This window comes from Pezoporus flaviventris, unplaced genomic scaffold, assembly GCF_033815535.1.
Source record: "Pezoporus flaviventris isolate CSIRO_AGI_PZ_B2104156 unplaced genomic scaffold, CSIRO_AGI_Pfla_v1 ptg000013l, whole genome shotgun sequence".
Taxonomy (NCBI): Eukaryota; Metazoa; Chordata; class Aves; order Psittaciformes; family Psittacidae; genus Pezoporus; species Pezoporus flaviventris.
In genome coordinates, this window is record NW_026892561.1 from 3,308,625 (window position 1) to 3,316,831 (window position 8,207).

The window sequence follows — 8,207 nt, forward strand, 5'->3', positions numbered from 1 at the left end:
AGAAGGTCAAAGACTGACTTGGGTAGGGGATTGTACATGAGGTTCTGGACCTCTCCAGCATCTGGCATCAGTTGAAACATTCAGGAGTCTCCGGATCTGATAAGGTACATTCAATTAGGAAACCTTGCAGCAAAATGTTCATTACTCCCCAAATATAGTTCCTGATACAAATACTCAGTCTTCTACTGATATGTAAGACCTCGAGTAGAAAAGGCCTGTGTGTGAACCTAAGCTTCCAAACCTCATTGGTGACTGAAGCTTTTATTCACAGCTCCATGGAATAAAATGCTGGCTTTTTTCCACACGCTTGCTAGTAACTGATTGCATTCCACGCTCTGACAGAAACAATACTCTAAATAGTCATTACTCCCACCACTGCTAGTGGAGTGCTTAGTGATCATTTAACCAGTTTCTGTTGTGAAAAAAAAACAACTCATTGATTACACCCTTAGAAAGACACTGTGAGCTGTAATATGCAGACCTGATTTTGCCCTCTAGTGGATGAGTGACTAGTCCAGCTCCTCTGGTGTGTGTCTTTATACGCCTTGATGATCTCATCAGCCTTGAATCTTGGATTTTTTTTTAATTCTGTGTAGGCTTCATCCATTATACTGAAGTAATACCTGCACCAAAACAATCTGAATCAATACCAGTGCTTGGCTAAATGTCCTCAGGCTCCTATATTAAGGTTAACTCAGTGAGTCATACAATAAAGCCACTAATACATGGGCACTAAATTAATCTATGATGCATTTTCCACCAGATAAGACTTAATCTCTTGAAAAGAGAAAGACCTGCTAGGTCACCTTCTCCTTGCATGGGTCAATTTAGAGTCATTTCATGCTGAAAACCTATTCTTATTTTGCTCAGTTTAAATTATAAACATGCCATTTTTTCTTAGGAGTAAAAATAGATGGCATTTCAATCCTTTCCAACAGTGCACTCACATTCGTTATGCATTTAAAGGGGGCAATAGCTTCTTTACTGTCTGTGCTGACTAAATCTTGAAACATGCATCACTTTTCTCTCCATACTCCAGATACTGGCCTAGAGGCTCTAAAAGATCTGTGTGTGTATTTGTGCTAAATTTCTGTGAGCTTGAGCAAGCACTTTGGACTTTAATTACATCTTGATTTTTTCTTTTCCTCTCCCTCTGGCACTCATTTTAGCTTATTAGCCCAAGCTTCATAAGGAAACAACATTTATTCAGTTAAATTGTTTGTCTTTATGTTCCCCTCCCTCCTTCCCATATCTTTAGGATCTCTTGGCCAATTTCTGCTACAGCTGAAATAGTGGTAGGCCTCAAAGGAAATTTAGTTCTTACAAGTTTTGTGGCAATCCATGGCCAAACATAAAAGGGATGAGCCATAGCAAGATCAGCTCAGCTGGTACTTACTCTGTGTGGCCCCAGCTGGTTTGTTACTCTGCGCGTGCACACTCAGGCAGCATACACACACTGCCACGTTACTCCCAGCATACGCTGTTTCAGCCTAGGAGCATTGCAGGGAATGTGGAGGAAGCTGAGGTCATTGTGGTAGGAGGGTCACCAAGGACATGGCAGGGCTAGAGCTATTCCAAGGAAGAGATCAGAGGGTGAAGACACAAATCTATGTGCAAACAAGGGCTGTTTTTCCAATACTCCCAGGACAACTTTTCAAGGGCTGTTACTTGGACTCAGTTTTTGAGACTGAAATGTGATCTTGGGTAATTTTAAAGCCTCTACTAAGCAAGAAGTCAACTTACAGGATTTGGTAGTCCCTGTTAACAGGAAAACAATAAACATTTGAATAATTTAATTCTTACTGCTTATTTTCCTATTCATCTGTATTTGGAAGCCCTGGTAATGCTTAAGCACCTTTCTGATTACATTCCCGGTCTGGCCGGAAGCTGGAACTGCCTTTAGTGAATACCCATGGGATTTGAGTATTTGTGAGGATGTTCCAGATGAACATGTCTGTGCTCAGTAACAAAAAACCTGCCAGATTTGGAATCGGGAGGAACAGGTTCTCGTTCCACTTTTCAGCTGACTTGCTGAGTGACATTTAGCCTGTCTGATCCTCTCTCCTGGTGTGTACAGTAAAAGTAGTTCTATTTACAGCATGAGTAAGTATTGCACGAGACCTTAAGAAGGGCAAAGAAACCACTTTGAAAGTCTCCCATGAAAACTGCTATTATGACGATTACTTGAAAAACTATCATTTGGAAGATATGAAATCATCACCTAAATATGTGCTTTCTGGTTCACTGAAACAAAAGACCTTTGAGATTCAAAAATGAATAGGAGCTTGAAAGATTGGCTTCATCTACAGCACTGCGTCTTCCTAAAGTGCTGAGAAATATGCATTTTCCTTTTGAAGATCTAAAAGTACTTCACAAATAGCTGAAACCTGTTAAACCTCTATGAGGATTAAGCAGGCTAAAAAATGCATTTAAGAGTTTGGTCTAGAATCATAGAACTCCTGATCTTGCATACTATCCCATGTATGTTGGTATATCACTTGAGTGTCATGCGATTTAATTTCTTCAATCATATAAAACCTTTCACATATAAAAAACTATAGTACTCCAGGAATAATGTTGGAGATGTGCCAGTGGATAGTGGAAGTTAGGATAATTGAGATTCTCATTTTTTGGGGAAGAGTTCTAATTCATTTAGTTTGGTGTAAAAAATCTGCCTTACATTTGATACATTGGTGGGGAGTGATCAGCATATCTCACAGCTTCTAGAATGAAGTTTCTGAGTTGTTGACAGCCCTTTCGTAACAGCCATATGCACTTTTCCAACATACTTACATTTCATGGCCAAGGGGAAGCATAATGGTGATTTTCAAATTGAGATTCTCCAAAACTGGACCAAATACATGCCCACAAGAGAGCTTACAAGCTCATGAAGTCAGTCTACATAGCAACAGTCTCAGGCATCTGTGTGGGTTTTGGTGAACATACTCAGTGCTTGATGCACTCAATCATAGAGGCTGGACTTACCGAGTATGCTGGCTGAGAACAAACCCCATCAGACACTTCAGAAAGGAATTCCACCAGCAAACAGTAGCACAGAGTATATTTTGCACAGAATTTTTGAATGACTGGTTTTGTGAACTGAAACCCACTCCCTCGAGTGTCAACACTTCAGATGCAAGGCAAATTCTAATAGCAAAACAATTTTAGAGAAATCAAACCACTACAATTTAAACTTTAATTATATCAAGTACAAAATAAAACTATTTCAAGCTGAAAAAATCATATTGGCACAGGTATTATTAAATAACCCATTACTAAGAGTGTTGAAGTGATGCTTTTTTTGATGTGAGAGGCTTTTCTTTTGTTTCTCCCAACGTAACTGTATTTTATGACCAAGAAAGCTGTCTGTTTTTTTTACAGATTTGGTATATGAATTAAATGAATCTGTTCATTGTTGTACTTATTTAATACAAATGAACACGCATTTCATACAGAAAAATATTTAATCATATTTAAATCCTGGTTTAATCTGTGATGTCTTGTAACTGAGTTCCATGCACTAATTGTGGTACTTTAAAAGTATTATATTTCATCCAATATAAATGCTCTGCTGCACAATTTAACTTAATACCCTTTTTTTCCCATATAGGAACAATCAATTTTACTTTACATAATCCTCTATTCTGTTTATTTCCACTATGTTCCTTCTCATTCATCTTTGTGTTCTGCAAACTCTCTTTTCTCTTTAAACCACAAGTTTTTGTGCATCTTATATGGTGTCAGTTTTAGCTTTTAGGTTCCTGGTTATACCCTTACTGACATGCTGAGGGCTATGGCCAGAGTTGAGAGGACTTTGTAACTTAGACAAGCACTGTCACAGCCTTGGTGTTGCTGCCCTCTCTTTTGGGGGATAACAGTCACACAACAACAAGCAGAGCTATCCATTTGTGCACCAGACCAGCTGAAAAGTCAGGTTTTCTTCTTGGATGGTCAAACCTAAATATTAACACATCCTTCTGGAACAGCCCTAGACAGCTTTAAGTTGCTTTTGTAAAAAATATTTAACATTCTCAAAATTCACCTTAAGCATCAAAAATTCTGTGCTGTGATGGTGGCCAAACGCTGTCACAGGTTGCCCATAGAGGTTGTGGGGTCTCCACTCTTAGAGATATTCAACCTTACTCAGTATGGTCCAGGGCAATCTGCTTTAGCTAACCCTGCTTGAACAGAAGCTTGTAGACCTCCAGAGATCCCTTCCCACTTCTACCATTCTGTGATTATGTGAAAGGCACCTAAATATAAAACAAAGGCCAAGGTGGGAACAGAAAAGATTAAGGTCAGAAACTACTACTTCTGATTTCTTGTATATACTGTAAGAGCAGCACTAAAAAGTGATGCATCCCATCTTTGTGTGCCTTACAGACATTAGTGGGGAGCACTGTGAGGGAGTGCTGCAATATAATTTTTTTCTCTATACCCTCCTTCCTCATCAGTTCCACAGATCTGCAGGTCTATGAACCTGAGGGAGGAGAGAGAAAGCTGCCAGTCTTGGCAGGAGAAGAAAGGACACAGAGGAAAAGAGACCAGAGACTCCTGGGGCATCAGAAGGCAGAGGATGAGGAACAGCAGAAGCAGTGAGAACACACATCTTGCATGAAGCTCATTACTTCTGAACAAGGTAGGAAATATGTTTCAGAAAAAGTCTTTAGTCCAAATGTAAAGTTGCCAATGTGCCTATGAACATGCACTTACGTATTTCCAGTATGGTCAGTTTTGTTGTTTGAGGGTTGCTTTTTTTTTTTGAGGATGTAAATAAACAGAAGTATAAACCTTAATCTAGTATATCTTCTTTTCTTTCTGTGTTTATGTGAAAGGTTAGATCTAATATATATATAAATTTATCCCTTAAGTCTTTCTGAATTGAAAGGAAGACCTGGGTTTTCTTTAGAAAGGAAAAGAACTGAAACTTACTTGAAAGGAAGTGGTAGATGCAGTTGGCTCATTGTTATCTTAAGCATTTCCCTTCTTTGTTGTGCTGGAGATAAATGAATAGCTCTATACATGGCCATACATGACTCTCAAGCTCTGTCTCATTCTTTTTTGTAATTAAATCACTCAATGCATGATGGAGTCAAACTCCAGCAAAAGGGATTTTATTCTTGAAGGAGTTCAGCAGGCTCCACTCTTGCAACATTATCTTGGGTTATCTGCTGTTCTTTTCCTTAATGACAATGGGTGTGGTGGGCATCAAAACCACAATCCTTTGTACATACAGTCTTTTTAAGCTAAGTCTTTTAAAGAAGAAAGGCTCACACATCTGTGCTGCAGATGCAGATAAGTTTTCCTTTCCCCTTAAACAATTCAAGAATACATTGCTCAAGTTCAACCACACTTGAAAGAGGCAACTGGTAACTGCTCTAGGAGAAAGTCACAAATGACTGCCCCCCCAAGGGCAGCAAAGGCAAGGCATCCACTGTAGCAGCTTTTAGCAGCAGAGGGCTTGTGAGCCACATAGAACCATAGAATAGTTAGGGTTGGAAAGGACCTTAAGATCATCCAGTTCCAACCCCCTTGCCATGGGCAGGGACACCTCACACTAAACCATGTCACCCAAGGCTCTGTCCAACCTGGCCTTGAACACCACCAGGGATGGAGCATTCACAACTTCCCTGGGCAACCCATTCCAGTGCCTCACCACCCTTACAGTAAAAAACTTCTTCCTTATATCCAATCTAAACTTCCCCTGTTTAAGTTTTAAGCCGTTACCTTTGTACTATCATTACCTGTAGGTCTAGACTTCTTTGTATGGTTATTTCTCCCCTATCAGAACAGCCACAGGGAATACAGTGCCCATATTTGAGGGGAAAGGTGTAATGGAGGGCAGGTAGAGAAAGAGATGGTTAGAAAAATGGGCTCCTTCTGCTTTCTTGAGTTCCTTGAGCAGTTCTTGTTCACACACACACAAATTTGTCCAAGTACACTCTGAAATATTCAAGGCATTAGCGAAAATCCAAAGCATCTTGTTCATTTCAATTGCTTCTCCACCCACATTCTTCATTGAATTAAAGGATATCCTACACACGCTTTTGTTTCACTGATTCCCCAAAGATCATTTCATCACACAAAGCAAGAATCTTCAGCATATTCATAGTAATGTCTCAGCCATGGCATTCAGCATTACGATGTTCCTGGCACAAGGGATGTTATTACAGGGTTGAAGAGATGAATAGATGGCAGATTTCTGCAGGGCAGCACATCAGAAAATGGACATCAAAAGAACCTGGCTCAGAAAGCAGAGGGTATTACCGGATTCTGGCAAATTCCCACTCATTTCTGAACAGTAACACTGTCAGGCTGTGTCAGCGACATGTCCATCCTGGAATACCTCCATAAAACTGTGTTTGCTTATCCAGTAAAAGCACTTCCATTTCAACATCCGCCCCTCTAGATGAAGACCGCATAATCTTCATTAATAAAAAAATATTTGGGGCTAAATCCAAGCACAATCTTAAATCATTAGCAATATCCCAGAGAAAACATGGCACAAGGCTCTGCAGCCATCAAAATACCTTTGTTTTCTCCAGTCATTTTTCAAGAACTAGAAACCCCGCAGATCTCTGAATGTGTGAACAGCTCTTACAGGACATGTAGGTTGTCACATATTACATGGCATCTCCACAGACCCCAACAGGATGACAGGCCACAGTATGTGACAGGAAATCTTTTAACTTTCTGTTTCCTCTTTCACAAGAACTGGTTGGAATTTATTTTCTTAAAGCTCTTTTGAACCACAAGCAACAATTCTTGAGTAGGCATTGAGGAAGGAGAAGCACAGACACTGACGTGCTATCGCCACCTGAATTATTATGCTAGGATATAAAAATAGTTTGAAAAGCAGCATGGCCAAAATTACTGTGTCATTTAATTACAATCTACTTTCATGACAGGCCGTCAGTTAATTAAGAGTGTCAAAATGCTGAATTGCCTCCAGCTTCTACATGCTTTGCAAATGACATGGAAGTCATCTTTTTAAATAGCAACAGCTTAACCGAAAATGTAAAACCCATAGCGAAAGGCTTTGAAAAATGAGGCAGGCAGCTGAACTGACATCAAATTCGCCGTACCACAAATTCACTAGGGAAGACAGTTATACCCCATTTAATTTGCTCTCTGAAGATCACATTCACATGACAGTTTCTTTCGTGTGTTTGAAACCATTTTTCTGAAATTGATGTTTTGGAAGTGTTATAAAACGGGAGCCTTAAGTGACTGTGGTCAGTGCAGCTATGCACATGGCCTGGCTCCAGCAGCGGCACCTTCCCTCCAGACTGCTACAACACAGGCTACTGTAAAGCAGGAAAAAGCTTTGGGAAAGGTTTGTTACTGGTCTTTTAGTTCAAAGTTCACGTTCACTGAATCCCTAGTAACACATATGACACTAGAGAAAACTCCCTGCAGAGGGAATGATGCTTGAATAAATTTGGAAAACATTGGAATTATTTTATCTATTTATAGCCATTATACAGCTAGCACTAAACCCCTTATCCTCTTTATAGGACAGCCTTTTAAAATAGATTATTTTGTATAAAATAACAGTTTTATGTAAATGTTAGCAAACCAAAAGAATAATATAGTGGAAAGCAGACTGGATAGAAAACTCATGCCTGAACCAGCCATCAAAGGGTAACAACAGCGCCCAAACACAGAATTAAACCAAACATCTCAAACCAAAATGAAACAGTGCAGTTCTCCTCCCTCATTTCTCTTTGGTGATGAGGTGGTCCTTTCATTGCACAGCCAGGAAGAAAAGGTTTATTTCCCCCCACTCCAAGGGAAATGAGTACTTCACACTGAAAACCCCCAAATTCGTAAGCAAACATCACCCCCTGTAGTTTGCAAAAGGCTGAGCACCTTAGTGATAAGAAAATCTTGTCTGTTGACTGAATAAGGGAACCAAGCTAAAACCCAGCCAGAACTTTGGTATGGCAACACGGAAATGTGTACGTCACGGAGAGTGTGTGAATAAAAATGGTAAGGCTACAAGGAAGCAAGCTCAGAATTCAGCAGAACTGTGACAGTGTCCAGGTGATTAACAGATTAGAGGGTGAAGAAAAGACTGAATTTCAGGATAATTTATGGGTGGGACAACAGGCCACAGAACCAAAAGCTGACCAGAAAAGAAGAATGGTTCCCTTTGCCAGGGTGATAAATCCCCCAGTGCAATTTTCACAAAATGGTGATTCTTC